This window comes from Diadema antillarum, unplaced genomic scaffold (assembly GCF_040938485.1).
Source record: "Diadema antillarum isolate AM-2024a unplaced genomic scaffold, OU_Dant_1.0 seq00000298_RagTag, whole genome shotgun sequence".
Taxonomy (NCBI): domain Eukaryota; kingdom Metazoa; phylum Echinodermata; class Echinoidea; order Diadematoida; family Diadematidae; genus Diadema; species Diadema antillarum.
This window is the reverse complement of record NW_027271321.1, coordinates 1-17,833: the sequence shown is the minus strand read 5'-3', so window position 1 is coordinate 17,833 and position 17,833 is coordinate 1. Positions and strand designations below refer to the sequence as shown.

The 17,833-nt window shown below is 37.8% G+C and overlaps 1 pseudogene; it reads left to right on the top strand.

Moving 5' to 3' along the window:
- Positions 1-628: 628 nt before the first annotated feature.
- LOC139730207 (uncharacterized) lies at positions 629-2,342 on the top strand (annotated as a pseudogene).
- Positions 2,343-17,833: the final 15,491 nt, after the last annotated feature.

Genomic DNA, 17,833 nt, shown 5'->3' with positions numbered 1-17,833 from the left:
GCAGTTCCACTCGGGGTTGGCCCCATGTATGAAATTATCCTTTACGTGTATTGTAACTTTCGTGAAAATATGTTAGTACATGTATGTCTTTCAGAAGCACTCAAGACCATCACCTTGACCTACAGAAACCAATTATGTGCATGATATTAATATTTAGCAGCTTGGCAAAGCACTAATTAGATTATCTCTTGTTTCCTAGGTGTGTTGTTTATGAAGAAAGCGACAAAAAAAAAGTGATATCTGCATCATTAGAAATACAGTACACTCCCGTTATAACAAACATTGTTATAGCGAAATTCTTGTCACAACAAAATAACAGTTAAGGCCCCCAAATTTTCATCCATATATTCTTAGTAAATGTACTCTACTTTTCTGTTGTAATAATTTATTATTTTTTTTTTATTGCACAAAAGAAAACTGCTGGTCCCAAGGACTTTGTTATGATGGGAGTTGCCTGTGAACTCTTCAAACAAGATTTCTTATTCCGTAATGCAGTCTACCATCATTTACCCCCCCCCCCTTTGTTTTTGCATTTTATTTACAGGCCATAAGGAGACCACCATAGGAAGCATAGGAAGATAAGGGAAGAGTTCATGGCAAACGGGTGACGAGTAGCAGAGAACTGTGGTGCTTGCTCCCCCTGCACGTACATGGAAAGTCTCATGAAAGTCCATTCAAATGGCTGGCAACACCAAATCTCCCCTGGAGCGAATCTGTCGTGTTCTCTCAAGCAAGAATAAGAATGTGGAGGAAAATGACAATCAGGGTGACGCGGAGCGCCTCTCTAATCCCGTCACTTCGGCCCTTCAGTATCGCTACCAGTGCGACAAGTGCGATCAGTCATTCTCGTCAAAAGGAAGCTGCTGGAACCACAAGAAGCGTGTGCACCCAACGGACGACGACCTGACCAAGCACTGGAACACCTGCGAGCACTGTGGCAAAAGCTTCTTCTACAAGAAGCAGTACGACATGCACATGAAGAATTGCGCAGGTGCCATGCCAGAGGAGGCTGTGCTCCGCTGTCCCATGTGCTCTTTCACTTGTCTGGAAAAGTTGGACCTTGCTGACCACGTGATGAACCATGATCACGAGCAGGAGATTGTAGAGGTGACTCCAGATGACGGCGCACTGGAGCCGCATGTTTTAGAGGAGGCCATGTACACCAGAGATAATAACGGCCAATATTACGGGGACGTCGCCGCATCCAGTCCGACCATGTTTGCTGATGATGGCATGCCCGACGAAGCGGATGTGGAAATAAAACAGTCAGAGAAAGGGACCTGGCAGTGCCCAATGTGCCCGATCCGCTGCACAGAGAAAGAAGACGTCAAGATCCACATGAAAGATAGGCATCTCAACAAAGTGCGCAAACATGCGTGTAGTATCTGTAAACGTGCTTTCACACATAGCTCTGGACTCAAGCAGCATATAACACGTGTCCATGGAGTGCCTGGACCCCCGCCTGATCCCGACGGGGCCAAATACTTCAAGTGCGGACTGTGTGGCAAGGCCTTCTCCCTGGTTCGCAGCCTTATTAGTCACTGGCCTACCCACAAGCTGCAGACCAGCAGCAGTCTGGAGAATTTCCAGTGCATCCTCTGCAATGCTTTCTTCCAGCTTCCCTCACAGCTCCAAGATCACTTCATCAAGCAGCATCCGCAGGAAGCAACGATGGGCTCTGTTCCGGCAACGCCCACTTCGTCTTCTGAGAAGCGTGGTATCCAGGAAGTTTCGAGTGAGCTGGGTCCTCCTGTCAAGATGGAGAAACTTGATGATGCTGCATCTGATGAGGATAGGGACTCTTCAAGGGGGGTACCGGGACTCTTGTCAAACCAGGAAATTGTGGACGCGGATGAACAGCCAAGTGCGGCCACTCGCAAGATGCGTGCAACCACCTCGGCATCGAGCCCGACCAACCGCATCAACCACTCTTTCCAGACGCAGAACAATGCCCGGGACGCGGACGCTGACGATCGTCCACCCAGCCACATCAGCAGCATGACGGGTTCTGAGCCCTCCAAGGAGGCAACAGTCGACGGCGGCAATGACGACGCGGAGCCCACGAGTTCCCAGTCCTGTGTCAGCTGCATGGAGAAGTCGGGGCGGCTCCTTTCAGCTGCAAGCATTGTGGCATCTACTTCACAGACTTTGTCATGCACACTCTGCACATGGGTCTGCACGGCCAGGAGCATCCATTCCAGTGCCACCACTGTGGCAAGAACTGCGGGGACAAGTATAACTTCTTCACCCATGTCTACAGAGAGTCGCACATGTGAATGGAACGGTGGCCATAAGAGCCCCTTCTCTTTCTGCTGTGTGAGTCTTGGTTGTAAATACACTGGAACGACTGACTTAAAGCCTTCACAGTTCAATTGCCTTAATTGTACCATTACAGTGTTCGTAAATTATTGTCTGTAGATTTTTGGGATTTCTCGCAATTTAATGTTTTGCTTTATTGCAGGTCAGCTCAAATGTCCCATTTGCTGACATTATGTTTTTGTGAAATTTTGAACAAGGCAAATTAAGTTATAGTAGGTAAAAAGTTGTATCAAATGATAATGCCTATGTCATATTGTGATATGTACTCAAACATTGTAATCAATCTAGTATTTTCAGTTGTCTTCTCTGAAGATGAGAGAAACATTGTGTAAGTGTTTGAAAAGAACTTAATTCAGCTCAGCTCATTTAATAGCTATTTACAATGCAAGACAACTGTTCATGAAACATCATCTCCACTTTACTTTCTCTACAGTGAGCAGGCATAAAATGTAGAGTAGACTGGAAAGCAATATTCTTTTACAGTACGTGACAAAGCTGAACATGCAATAAGCACAACATTCAGAAGTCTATGTACTTCTACTCAATATACACAAAACTTTTGAATGTGGCACAACTTGGTTTCTTTGTCCAGTAGACCAGAATGTATGTTGTCTGACGTACTTTCATGGAACGACTAAGAAGATTTAGGCATCATAACTTTATGAATTTGCAGACTCCAAAGCATTTTTGCAATAAGGAGAACATGAGTAACGGGGGGGGGGGGGGGGGGGGGGGGGGGGGGGGGGATCACGCTGAATAGAACATCTTTAGTAGTTTCTCTTTTTCTTTCTTCAAAGATGTCTATAAATACTTTTAACAAAAGAATGGTAACCATTTTTTTTTTAGCTGTTACGAGATAGAGAAATGATGAATGATATGTTTGCTGTTTTGTATGTATATGGTAATGATCTTGTGTTTCTTTGTACAGAAAGATAAAACTATGCTTCTTGTTGTGCCTTCTTTGAAATGAGACTAAGTTCCGTCTTTGTTACTATGTAAGACTGTGTTATAATCACTGTTTACATTGCAATCAATTATCAGTCTGTGAAGAACTTGTATATAGCCAAGTCTCAAAGGATATTTTTTGAGACAGAGTAAATTATGCACATTTTTCTGATCTTGCTTTGCCCCCAACTATGAATGTAAAAATATGAATGAAACCTGTAAGACGAACAAAGAGTGAAGCTCATTAAGTTATATATTATGTAGATTTTTGAACATCAAGATATTGCATTATCCAGGGGAAAAAAAAAAGATAAAAGAGACACTTCAAATGTTACTCATATTGACATGTACCAAGTGATGGTAATACACTTCAATCTCATTCCGAAGACTGTTGCATATCCTTTACATAAACTCGAGACGGATGTTTGGGATGCCTTGCACAGTATTGCGCTGCTCTTCTTGTGTTGTCTTAAAAGAAAAAGGGCAAAGATGAGACCATCTAATCACAGGGAGGTAGTACAGCACATCGATCACCAACAATGTCTTTCTATGCAGTCCTGTAATTTTTTATGTGGTTCAAAGGGTAGAAATGTTCTGCTTTGGAAAAATTTACTGTAACAATTATCACATGATTTGCTTGTGGTGAATAACTGACCCCCCCCCCCCCCCAAAAAAAAAAGACAACAGTTTTTGTGTTGAGCTCTGAAGAATGACTTCAAATTTCACGTACACCTGTACATGTCCTGTTTCTTAACAGAAAAACATAAATTAAGTGGTCAACACATTGTTATCTGCTATGCTGAGAGGCCTTACATGATTTGGAAGGGTTGCAAAAATTGTTATTTGAAGGATTTTTTTTTTTTAATGGTGATTGGAGTTGAATTTAAAAGCATCTTATTATTGTTCTGTGATAAAATGAAAGTACAACAGAGTGGACATTTTACAATGTGTAGATCTTATTAGGCTCGTTCACATTCGGAATTATATAAAAAATCTAAGTGCTTGACCCTTTCCTTAGACACTGTAATGAAAAATCGCGGCGTTGGGTCACTTAGGGGGAAAAAAAAATTATGACTTTTTCATGCTGTAATGTTCATGCGCAATTGTCTGCTAATAACAGTCTGCTGTATGCAATCATGGTTGTGATATGAACTGGGGCCTGGCCAACGAGCTCACATTTCATGTGTGGCCATGGGAAGTTGGAGGAATAGAGCCAACTTGATAAGAATTATGAATTTTCTGCAAATCATCTTCTAACCCTCCCTGCAAACTTCACAGTTAGAAAATGAAGTTGGACCAATTTTATTCAGGTGTGTTATTTTTTTCAGGCCACCTTTTGGGTTGCTTTTGGCTGTTGCCTAGTGACTTCACCAATGTGGAACAATTTTTCGAATGTCCAGAGTTTTCACTGGCAGTGTGAATGATCTCATATACATATTAAATCATCGATAATGACACATTTCAGATCACTGGATTGGGAGTTCAGCTAGTTGGTGGTTTACAAACCCATTTTGCACCAAGGAAACATGCTGTGTAGGTATGTATACATTGTAGAGTGTTTTTTCCTACAGTGATAATTACTTTTTTTTCTAAGGTGATTATTACAGTAGCTAAAACTTTTTTTTTTTTGGTAGAGCACTTATTTCTTGTTTTGTTACATGAATTACAACTGAGGGAGGGGGAGGTTTTCTTTGATGTAGTTAATGTGATGAACATGTTTAGAAGCTGATGGAGCGTTGTTCGCAGAGTGGTAGTCGTACAAGAAAATCATTTTTGAAGAGTTTGTGTTAGTATGATCCGTGATTTTATTGTTTTTATCCCAGTAGAAATCGTGAGTATAATGATGGAATTTGTGAGAAATATTGAAGCATCTAGGATCTGCTAGGGCTTTATTTGATTGATGTAAGACTTTGTAAGTTTTATTTGTTGTACCAGCATTCTTTAAATTATTTGAACACATATCATTCACTCTGATGAGGTGGCTGTAAGGATATCACTAACCCATCAAAAGTAGTCTCAGCATGTGAAAGTTTTTGTCTTGTGTAGAACCTGCTCTCCTGGGGCTGGCTGATAACTTCCTCTGCAATGCCCTTTAACTTTTTAGAAAATGGCACCGATAATTTTCATGCACTATTTAAACATCATCTGTTATACAGCAGCTACACTGAATATCTCTCCCAACAGATTTTGTGTCGACATTGCGAAGTAATTTCACTTGTCCAAGGAAAGTTGTTTCAGGACTTCTCTGTATACAGACAGACTTTGCTTGATCTGGTAAATCCATGTAAAATGTACATGCGTAGTGTCTAGCTCAACTCCAGAAAAAAGTTTGCGAACTCTTAGACTGTATGTGTCCTTGAAGCTTGGGATTGTAATTCACGGTTGCCAAATATGTCATTGTTTTACCTCTGTTTTCTAGAAGTTATTATCCATAAACCATGCTTGAACTAGGCTTGTACATTTGAAGGTAGTCATAAAACTTTACTTGTAACATGAATCACTGTAAAAGTGGAAATTTACATGCATTTTGTGTGATATCAAACTAGCGCAAAAAAAAAAAAAACAACACACATTTTTTTTTTTCCTGTTATATGTAAGGCTATTTTATATTTTTGATCCTGCGGAATCAAAACGTGAGAAATTCATCTTACCCGGCTAAGTGCGAACATACTTGCACAAAAATTTCCACTATTACAGTACATGTACCTGGATGCAATGGAAAGAGCACTACTTCACCAGAAATTATAAAGTTTAGTATTACAAAGAACAAATATGAACAACATGACTTTGTCTCTCATCAGATGGAATATTCACCTAGTCATTTTTTATTTTATTTTTTATGCTTCACGCTAATGCTGTTGAAATTATGTTTGTTGAAATTTGTTCACATATTTTACCCTGTCTCCACAAGGAAGAAATACATGTGTATGGAGAGCAGGGGTCCATTACACGAAAGTCTTATGAGAGACTTTTCGCTCACAAGACACACTTACGAGAGACTTCATGAAATGTAGTTTTAAGTCTCATATATATACACATGTAGCTACATATAAACGACTGGCCATTCTGAGATTTACGTCAAGACTTTTATGTGATGACTTCATGAAACGGACCCCTGGTCATAGATATTGCAGTTTTCCTCAATTTTCGTTGAGTTGTACTCTCTCTCACTGTCATTCTGCCTAGGGATTACTCTTTAAATTAAAACAAAAAAATGGTTAGAAAATGTATAGTTGCTGGGGTCAAATTTATTGACTTTAATTTGTTGTATAGTGGAACCTTGTTACAAAGAGGTTGGATATATAACAAAGCCCTTACACGTGTATATGACAAGGTGATTTTTGCCGACGTTCCCCCTGACTTGCTGCAATGAGTATTTACCCACTATAGTGCTTAACCTCAACTGGTCTATGTACCTTTCCCCCATATGTTTCTTCTGTCCTCTTTTTCTTTTCTTGGAATGTACATGTTGTATAGTAAATTCTGACAGTTCTGACAGTATTATTTTACAAATCTAATGCAGTACTCTCAAGACTTCTAGGATCAACAAATGTCGTATGTTGTGGGATGACATCAAAGCCAAGTACATGTATCTCCACAAAAAAAAAAATCACTGATAGAATTGGCAGCTTTCAGAAGAAAAGTTAAAATTCATACAAGTACAGTATATATGGGTTTGCTATATTTGATAGTGTCATGAAAGACCCATTTTCTCCCCCAAATAATATACTATATACAACACATTCTGCATCAAACTACTAGTGATTCTGATCCATATTACATTGTATGTATGTAGTCTGTTTTCATTTGTAATTGATACCTATCCACTGGTGCATTCATCAGATAGGACACTCGTGTTGTCATAATAACTTGAAACCAGCGTATACAGTTTGTCGTAACAAATATTTTGTTACACCAGGGTTAGAAAGACACTGATATACAAAGAACGGCAGGCCAAGAGAAATTACTTTCATATGATGATTTTGTGTTCAATGTTACAAGAGTCCACTGTATTAGCTTTTCGCAGATCATTGAATATAGTGTTGTTTAATCTGGGGGAAGTGAAAACAAGTTGATTTAGAGAGGTAGAATTTTGATTCAAGTTTTCCTGCCTTTGTAATGATCTTACATCATAAACTAAGGAACAAATGTACATGGGTAGCATACATCTCATTACGTGGGACTACCCACATGTCTATCACTCATTTCTGGATTCATCCCATATGATTTTTCATGAAAATACAGGAAGATCCTCGTTACCTAAAGTGTGTAAATATCTTGTAGAGTGCACTTATGTATTATTCTCGCATAACATGTCATGCAGTACATACTTGTATGTGGAATGACATTTTCTAATCAATAAAAAGGGATTAGCTCTAATGATACCATGATGTATGGCTTTCTTGTAATGTGTCTACTTTTTGTGGAGATCAAAGTTCTGTGAACAATGGGCAAGTTGTCAAGTTAAATAATATCTTGCAAGCAAAACGGGAAAAAGAGACCATTCTAGACATTGTACGTGTATTTAGAGTGCCGATGCGCTGTCTGCTATTCAAGCTTTGATTTCCAGTTGCTATTAATCCATGTAGCCTGTGCAGTCCTACATACAGAGACCACTTAAAAAACTAGAAAAGCACTTGCGAGTGCACAGACCTCAACCAAGCCAGTGGAACTCATTTTCACCCTGGGTCGGTTACCCTTGCACACATGCAATTTCCCAAAATTGAAGCCTTTTGTATACAACTGTATGTCATGGCACGGCGCCTTGCCCGAGCAGAGCACGCGCTTTAGTGCGCGTATGTAAACCTCCAGTACGTGCAGCTTGAACCCTATTTAAAGTTTGTTGACCTTATATGCCAAAAGATGAAAAATCCTTCAAAAATCCATAAAAATTCCCAGATTACTACCAAAATTAAATGAGGGGTTCCTTGTGCCAATATCAACTTTTTATGCAAGTTTCATTTTAATTCGTACACAACTTTTTGAGTTAAATGTATTTTACAAACAGGCAAATCAACGCTGATCTGGCGGAGGGAAAAAAGGGGACCTTTGAAGACAGTAGGCCACTGAGAATAGTTTGATGGCCATGTTGTCACATGATACTTAAGTCACATGCATGTCTCTCTAACCAAAAACAAACAAATGGAAGTTCATATACAAATAAGATGTTGAATAGAACTGGGTTGGTTGAAAGAATGTTTGTTTTGTTATGTGCATGTCGAGACTTTAATACATTTTATGAGTGAATGTCAATATGTTGATAGATTGTGGGTTGAAGTAAGAGAATGGATTAATGTTAACGCTGGGTTAGAAATAACATTTACAACGGAAAATAAATTATTTGGTTTTGGGGGTATTAACAATTTGGCATTGAATTGTAGTACTATGCTTGTGAGATGTGAACTTTATGTTAGTAAATTAAAACGAAAAATTCCTCGTTTTGATTTATGTAAAGATAGTACATATAAGGGAATATTATGATAAGGAAAAATTTATTGCAAGAAATAATCACAAGTTGCAAGTGTTTCAGAAAAAAATCATAGATGGTGTCTGTTTAGACACCTGTTCTCTTGATATGCATTATATGATGGTCTGTGTCAGGATATTTTATTGGTCGTTTTTCAAAGTATTTTATTTGAAATATCATGATGTATTTTGTGTTCAGATGAATATCTGTTTGATGTAGAATGATAAATATCCCAGAGGGAAAAACAAAACAAAACAAAAAACAAACAAAAAACAAACAAACAAACAACAAGCAAACATGTCACTGTACCATCAATAGTCTTTGTCTCAGACATACAGGTTCCTGTTTACGCTATTACAAGTGTATACATTTGTACTCTCAATTAACATAACACCCATACAAGTCCACATCCACTGACAGGCACTGCCACAACTAAGACAGATAATAAAAATACATGCAGCATTAGAAAGAGAAAAGAGAGAGAGAGAGAGAAGAGAGCGAGATAGTGCAAGAGGTGGTTTAGCAAAGCTGTGTGGAGTATAAGGGGGAGGTGGGAGAGAGAGAGACTGCAGTATTTAACGAGAGATGTATACACACTCAAGGTACATATGTACATATGTATTACTCAACACGCAATGCTCTCGCCACGATGCTCTATGACTTTTTTTTTTTTTCGAGTTTCCCACACATTTTGACACCAAATTTAAGACGCCTGGGGGTACGGTTCTGAAGTTACATAACTTTTTTGTACGTGCACGTGAGGCCGAAAATGGCTCAAAAATGTGATTTTGTGTACAAAGTCAATGCAAATTGAGTTTTTTCACATGGTTCATATAAATATGCTTATTTTTACTCTCAATGGCTAAAATTAATATGTTTTAGGAGTATCATGCTTCAAAAAGTGTCTGCCACAAATTTTGTAAAAAAAACCAACAAAAACAAAAGGTCAAAAAACAAAGAAATACATAAGAAATTCATGAAACAATAAAATAAATAAGAAATTAATTTTGATACGAATTTTGTTTTCAAGTTCATTTGCTAAGAATGCCACAAAGAATAATTACACCAAAAATGAGCACTTTTGGAGCTTTATTTACTGATTTAGACGAAAGAGTCTGATTTCTTGCATAAATTAGCATAATTAATCAAAATAAAATAAAAAAAGGCTATTTTGGAAAATTTGAATATACCATCTTGTAGATTACATCGCACACTACCATTGTGCAAATTTCCGCGGCGATCGCACGATCCACGCCCCCCCAGTCTTTCGAGCTACCAAAATAGCCCAGTCTTTTTAGGGTTAACCTTCACTCACACATTACAGGTACTCAAGTTTCACATACACAGATACATACATTATGGTTGAGTAAAGCACTTTGTGAAAACTGTTTGTCCACGTGCATGTACGATGTATCTACATTAAATGTGCAACCGAACTCCTGTCCCAAGTTAACTACATCAAGAGTGCAGGTAACACAATTGCTACATGGAAGATTTTATAGCAAAATATCAAAACTTGCAGAATGTTTTGGCAAACCAGTGATATGATTTAATTTAATTTCTTTATTTGTCCAAATAATGTACATGTATAAATCGCAATCGAACATATTTACACAATTTATGATTGGTTTGTAAAGGTAAAATATGTGTACATGTACAATATGGATATGTTTCACCATTTTTTTTTTTTTCATTGTCAATTCAGCAACAGTAACTCTTCTTATAAAAGTAATCATTACTGAATCTATAAATTTGGTATGATTGAATTCCTTTTTTCTTCTATTCATCTTAACGGGAAGTTCAATGAAGGTTTGTATGCACATGAAAGACTTCTGAGGTAATGGCAACATCGCCTCACGTAAGCCCCAATCACATCCGCCCCGGAGGTTATGTTTTTGCCGGTGTTGGTTTGTTTGCAAAATAACTCAAAAAGTTTTAAACTTATTTGTATGAAAATTTTCAGGATAAGTTGACGACACAAGAAACACATAACTGAACTTTGGCAGTGATCAGTATCACCGTCTGGATACTGGATTTACTTTTGTTTTCTTTTTGAAGATTCTTTGTAGAGTCAATTAGATGGCTTGTTGGCAGTGAGGGCGTGTTTTGTTGATGGTCAAGGAATGTAAACAATACAGATGAAATAGGACTACAATACAGGGTACATGTATAAATCACAACTGGGGTGGAAATAAGCTGCTTGGCTGAGGTATGTGCTCTCCTGAGCGCTGTCTAGTTTGCATACATGATTGTTGACACTAGCCCATAATGGGCTCTCTCTTCACACCCTCACAGATGACACACAAATAAAACAATCGTCCACTTCTTATTACAGAAAGCAGAGGTACGGAGGCATTTATTTTATTTACAGGTATGCAATACAAATTTTCACTCCACATCCACGCATACATTTCTTTAAATGCATTGCAGAACTACACCATTCCCACTAGCAGTCCATGTATTGAGTTTACAGTCACGACATAATATCTGTCTCAACCTGCCACAGAGGCAAGCTGAGAAATAAATTTGTAATGCAACACATTCCAACAGACAAAAAGGAAAATACCTATCCATCAGATGTATGAAGTTGAATTGCTTTCACATCCTTAACTATGATCGCAGCAGAATTCCTGATAGTACCCAATTCCAGTTGGTGGTACAGTATGCGGGAAAAAAAAAAGAAGGAAGTAATGTCCAAACTCTACATAAATAAAATTTAGTATTAAACTGTTCATCACACATCAAAAATTTCATATCATTAAAAGAGAAATTCATAAAGATTGAATAAGAGGATAGTATGAGATGAATAGTACAGTATTCAATATAATTTTCCATTTGAGAGAACTGGATTGAGGATAGGCCTGACAAAAATGTTTTTGATATCATGACAAAAGCTCCCTGAATATAAAATCATAGCTAAAATAATAATTCAATGTAATACTGATCTGCCATAAGCATTTTGCAACATCCATCACCAAAAATTGAAAGGGGAAAAAAAAAAAGGAATAAAAACACAAATGTCCATGATGAACCATCCATTGTACAATATACCATCTTTAAGATCACGCTTGCACATCTGGGTTCAATTTGTCAGTATCTGGCTGCTCATCATGTCACACTTTTGGGATTAAAATGAATTTGTATTAATACTGCATTTGATAGCCACCTGTATTCAAAGAAACTTACCCATAATAGTTATTTACCACTGTTGTATTGTTGAATATCTTATGGTGATTACAAAAATAAAAGGGTAATAAGAACGTAATAAGAATGCTGGAAGGGTAACCCTGTCCATGACAGCCAAGTTCCAATACCTCTACATATTATGTAATGATTACACATATCTCCCATATCCTTCTCCACCACCATCATCACATGATATGAATGACCAAAGTAAAAATGGTGAATAAAGCCCACTGCACTGATGTGTAAAAATAATGGATGTCTGACAAAATCAAAGAGAAACGGGGAGCATATGTTCATTCCTATTCATTCCAATACATTTGTTTTGATTACTTGGGGCTCAACATTTCACTGGAAAAATAAAAACAAAACAAATTCTTGCGGTAACCACAGCAACACTTAGAAAAGCTCAGAGCTGATTACAATTAAATGCAATACCTTCACATCTGGACCTCGGTCCTCAAAAACAGCTACCCATGCCCCCCCCCCCCCAAAAAAAAAAAAAAAAAAAAAAAAAAATGTTTAGCCAATTTTTTAAAACTTTGTCCTTTGTACAATTCTCTTGGAATGTTCAAGGATTCTTGACCTTTGACCTTTAGCCCATCGTCTGCTACATATACAATGACAAACTCCAAGATTTGCTGTATCACAGTTACAAGTACACTGGTTACTGTTTTATCATAATTATCTTGAACAGAATTTCATGGCTTTAACAAAATCTTAAGTTCTCATTAAAAATCTTTTCAATGAAATTTAGCCAGTGAAATGCTGTCATACATGTATTTCATAGATTTGCCATATATCAACTTTGGCAACACATTTGTATTTGACTGTTTCAAATTATACAATTCATAAAATCAGAGCTTACAAATCAAGCAAGCTTGATTGCTGATTAATATCTGCTTCTTGAGTTATTGCCTGAAGTGATAAGATTCTGGCCTGGAAGCCTGAACTTCTGACTCGACATCTGATAACTACTTTTCCAGTATGTTGAGGATATAAACACTAAGTTTCATTAGCATACCCGTCCTTCTCAGGTGTCAGCTCTTACTGGAAATAACAGTGCTGACTAAAGACGGACAGACATATGACTGTACGGACAGACTGGCAACCTATTCAAGAACACTATACTGTATATATATTTCAAAAAAAGAAAAGAAAAAAAGATCGAGCAAGAATCAATGTCATGTTTTATCATATTTCCAAGCCTCCAAGATGCAAACAACTTCTAAAATAACACTCGAGAAAGGATTTAATGGGATGAATTGACAAGTGTTTACTACTATTCAATAATTCCACTTGATTTCTTTAATGATCCTGTCTCATGCTATGCTTATATTGCTTCCATAAATAGAAGCTTTTCCAAAAAACAAAAACAAAAACAAAAACAAAAATCTGAAAACAAAATTCTCACATTGCAAATCCTCAAAAGCCATCTACTAGATGTAACCAATAACAACCATGTTCTGCTTTTCCCCCGCACCACATGACCACAAATCTCCGTGCCATACAATGACAGACTCATAGTTAATAACATGATGTTCACTCCATTAACCAATCTACCCCTCAGGAAAAAAAAATCTTAAAGATAAAATCTACAATATTCAAATTGGCTATAAAGTAAAGCCAAACAGAATAGATTCTGACTACAGCAGATTCAAAATGCAAGTGCAATGTCATTGCATTGATTTTCAAGTTTGATGGAAAGGTATGTGCACACTGCAAATATTTTCCTCAGCAAACAGTGGGCATTTGTCATCTGTAGATTTGACTAAGTTTTTCCCTCTTCTGACAAGAAGGAAAGAAAGAAAGAAAGAAAGAAAGAAAGAAAGAAAGAAAGAAAGAAGGAAAGAAAGAAAGAAAGAAAGAAAGAAAGAAAGAATGAATGAATGAAAGAAAAAAAGAAAGAAAGAAAGAATGAGTGAATGAATGAAAGAATGAAAGAAAGAAAGAAAGAAAGAATGAGTGAATGAATGAAAGAATGAAAGAAAGAAAGAAAGAATGAAAGAAAGAAAGAAAGAAAGAAAGAAAGAAAGAAAGAAAGAAAGAAAGAAAGAAAGAAAGAAAGAAAGAAAGAAAGAAAGAAAAAGAGATAAAAGCAGAATACAGGTAAGAGAAAACAGACATTGCGTCTAATGACATGCTGCCTCCCACATAATGCCGTTTCCAAATTTAAGGTCCTGCAGTAGATTCTATATCGACTATACATCACATTTGCCGAAAGCCGTAGCAGGAAAGGCAGTTCTTAATCGAGATAATCCTTGGATAGGAACCCCTTCTGCCTTGGACTTCCTCAGTACCATTTGTCTACAACACAGGAATTTAGTAAAATAAATTACTCCAGACATGAAAGCGGTCCTCCAAATCTGAAATGTAGCTCACACAATTTGTGCTACCACTCAGTGACAAAACTCAATCTGCATTTGTAACTACATTATTTCAGAGCACAAAATAAATCGCCTCACCAAATGAGGCAATGAAATTGCAAAGGGGTCTACCTATCGTTGCAGCTTATAATGATGATACAAAATATATACATAAACAAATCATGCAGAAATGTTTTTTTTTTTTTGGAGGGGGGGGGGGGGCTTAAAAACAGCTGGCTGCTAAATGAAACCATTCCTGCTACTCACTTCCACTCCATTTATTATATGGCGTTCTTCAAATCACAGACACAGATTTGACAGTATTTGTTACAATTGCCAAAACTCTTCACAGGCTTGAAATGCTTTGTGACATGTCCCTTTAAACTACCATTTATGTAGTTACCTGCACACACAGCTGTGGTTGATTGTATGAGCAAAGTCACCAGAAATGAGTCGATGCATTAATGAATACATTGATACAAGAAAAATCAAACAAACCAGTAAAGTTTTATCAAAACTGCAAAAGATAATTAGAGTAAAGGAATATCAGAATATTATGTGATCACTAAGCTAGAAAAGCAGTCAAAATCAATGCATATTAGTTGGGGAGGTCATTTGGGAGGTCAGTTGGGAAATGATGTCACTGTCATGCAAATTCCCCCACTGGACTGCACACAAATCATCATAAAATCTCCTAATCTTGAATGAACCCCCCTCCCCAACAAAACAGGAAAGCCACCCTTTTTCGCCAAATTATTCTTGAGTCGTGACACCGTAGCCATGGTGATTGTCTTCCTACAGGGTGCTAGGTACAGCTGCTCAGCATTTTATGGGAAAAAATATTTTTAGAATAATTTTGGTGGGCATTTGACAGACGATGGCACTACTGCCTCAAGCCTAGTCTTACATACACGTGTGATTGTGATTCACGTCACTGTTTTCAGAAAAATTAACAAATTTGACATTCCAAAACTTCTTTAATCTCTAGAAAGACTTGACAATTTGGTTGTTTGAGTCTGCCTTGTTAATCAGTCCTTTGAGTGCCGGCTGGCACAGAAAACTCCATAGCATCGTACACATTGTCCAAAGTCTCTGGCCTAAAAAGGATTCAAGTAAACTTGAATACAGAGTGGATTTGTCTGTAACTTGCAAAAGTCAATCCCTAGTCTTCATTAAAAAGACACTAACAGGGTCAAGATTTTAATCCTGATGCGAATCTTGACTCTGCAGATAATGCACTTTGAAGTCAATAATAACTTCTTCGAGCAAAAAAAAAAAAATTGTTAGGACCAAATATTTCACTGCCTCTAACACTATGAGAAATCTGATCAGTACTCTTACAATGGCTTTTGCATTCATGAGTTTCACAGATCACGATTGGCCACAAATTTTACCCCTCTAACATTGCTAATATCCACTCTACCAAAGGCTACTCTTTATTCACGACATAGAAACACTATTAAAGACACATGACACTAACTTGTACACAAGAGTTTTGTACAAAGGCCTGGCGTTTGAAAGAAGGGGGATGGGGAGAAATTGCTTCCATTTATCATGCCAAGGAAAGTAATGTAATTAATGTGCCATGGTAACAGAAATCTTTTCCACAACAAAAATGTAATTGTAATATCCTGTAGTCCTCTACCCCACCCATTAAAAACTAACAAGAACAAGCTAACCCATAATTGATATGTTGCTTTAATCATCCAGCGCTCTTGCCACAGCCATAAAATACACGCATTGGTGCAATTGACACAAAGAAACTAATATGATAACAGCCATGTTGCAGAACACCTATGCATGCATGCATGTGCTTCCCCTATTCTTTGATGGATAACCATTGTTACAATTTCATTCATGAAGTTGTTACAAAAGAAACACACACACAGACATACACAAAAACAAAAGCCCTAGACTGCATAAATACAGAGACATTACTCTCTGTACAATAGATCACTCATTTGTAGTGGAAGCAACAAGAGGACCAGATGCCTCTATATACCTGTACCTACAACGTCCTATGTTTCAGTGTACGCACAGCTGAAGACACTTTTCAAAAACTGTTCAAAGACTTCAAGGATCACTCTAATACAGTTCACTTGTTGAGGAATGACCAGCAATTAGGATAAAATGTCAAACAAAACAATCTTACTCATCAAATACTTGATTCTCTCGCAAAGCAAGTATTCTCTGCAGTTTCCAAAGCACAGCTGATAAATATGTCTTTAACATCTGCACAAAATAAACACAGCAGTATACCGCTAGCTTTGGTACCAAAATATATTCAACATGCTGATGATTTGCAAAACGCTTTACGCTATTTAGGTCCAATGATACTCTATGCAATAAATAATAGCAGCATGGAACCACTTTCTCATGTCCACCACCAATCCAGAACGAGGCGAAACAACAAACTATCATTGATCATGAAAAAAATCTTACACACTATGCTACTGATCTGTACACAGGCTGCTGTCACGACTGGTTTCAGTTCCGCGCCATCCAGAATGGAGATGACCCCATCCCGGGGTCCCTCCTCTCTGGCTTGTAGTAAGACGATGTGGGTGGGGACGTTGAATGGGAGTAGGCGGAGGAGACTTGCTGGGGATGTTGGGAGGGGGCAGGCCCCTGGGCATCACTGACCCAGAGGCTGATTGGTATCGCTGGACTGCGTCGAACCGACTGCGCGACCTGCCCGCAATGTCGTCATCCTCGTCCGAGTCGCCTCCCATCTCGTACGACACGAGTCGCCCGCGCTTCGTTCGCGGCTCGTCCGGCGATGCCGATCTCACTCCGAGCAGATCTAATCCTGCTTTTTTTTTTTTTTGTGGGCAATTTGATAACAATTTTGATGTATACACAGCAGCAATCAACAGAAGCATTCCATTTGAACCACACCAACCGGGGTGCACCCATGACATCACACAGAAGTCAACCCAAGGCAAACATGATGAGCAAAGAAGATTCGTTTCACCAGGAAAAACCAATGGTTTCATATGAAATAGTATTGGGTATTTGAATATCACATATTGATTAATTTGTTGTTGTTGTTTTTTTTTAGATTAGTGAAACAAAGTGCAATTTAAAGGTTTTGATAACAAGGTTGCATCAAATTATTGACAGACAACAAAAGACAAGAAGAAAAAAAACAATGCATTAATTTTTTTATGGGAGAGAAATGTAGACGATTAGTTTTTTTTTTTTGTTCAAACAAATATATTCAAACCGTGTTTCCATGACGACGGATGAGGAGGGAGGCATTTTCATTCCAGCCAACATCAGGTCAGCACATGAAAGAGAACAGAGATTGGGAAGAACAGAAAATACAGGACAAAATGTGTTAATTCTCTGTCAGAAAGAGTAGAGAAAATAAAAACGTTCTGTCATTGGACATTACAGATATTGAGAACATTAATTCTTGCATCTTGCACAAATATCAAAAAGTATACGAAAGCAACGCATCAACACCAGCAAACGCAAAATATTCATTAGTCAGGACAATTGAAGATATTCACACTTCAGTTACTAAATGCTGGAACAACTGGCATAAATG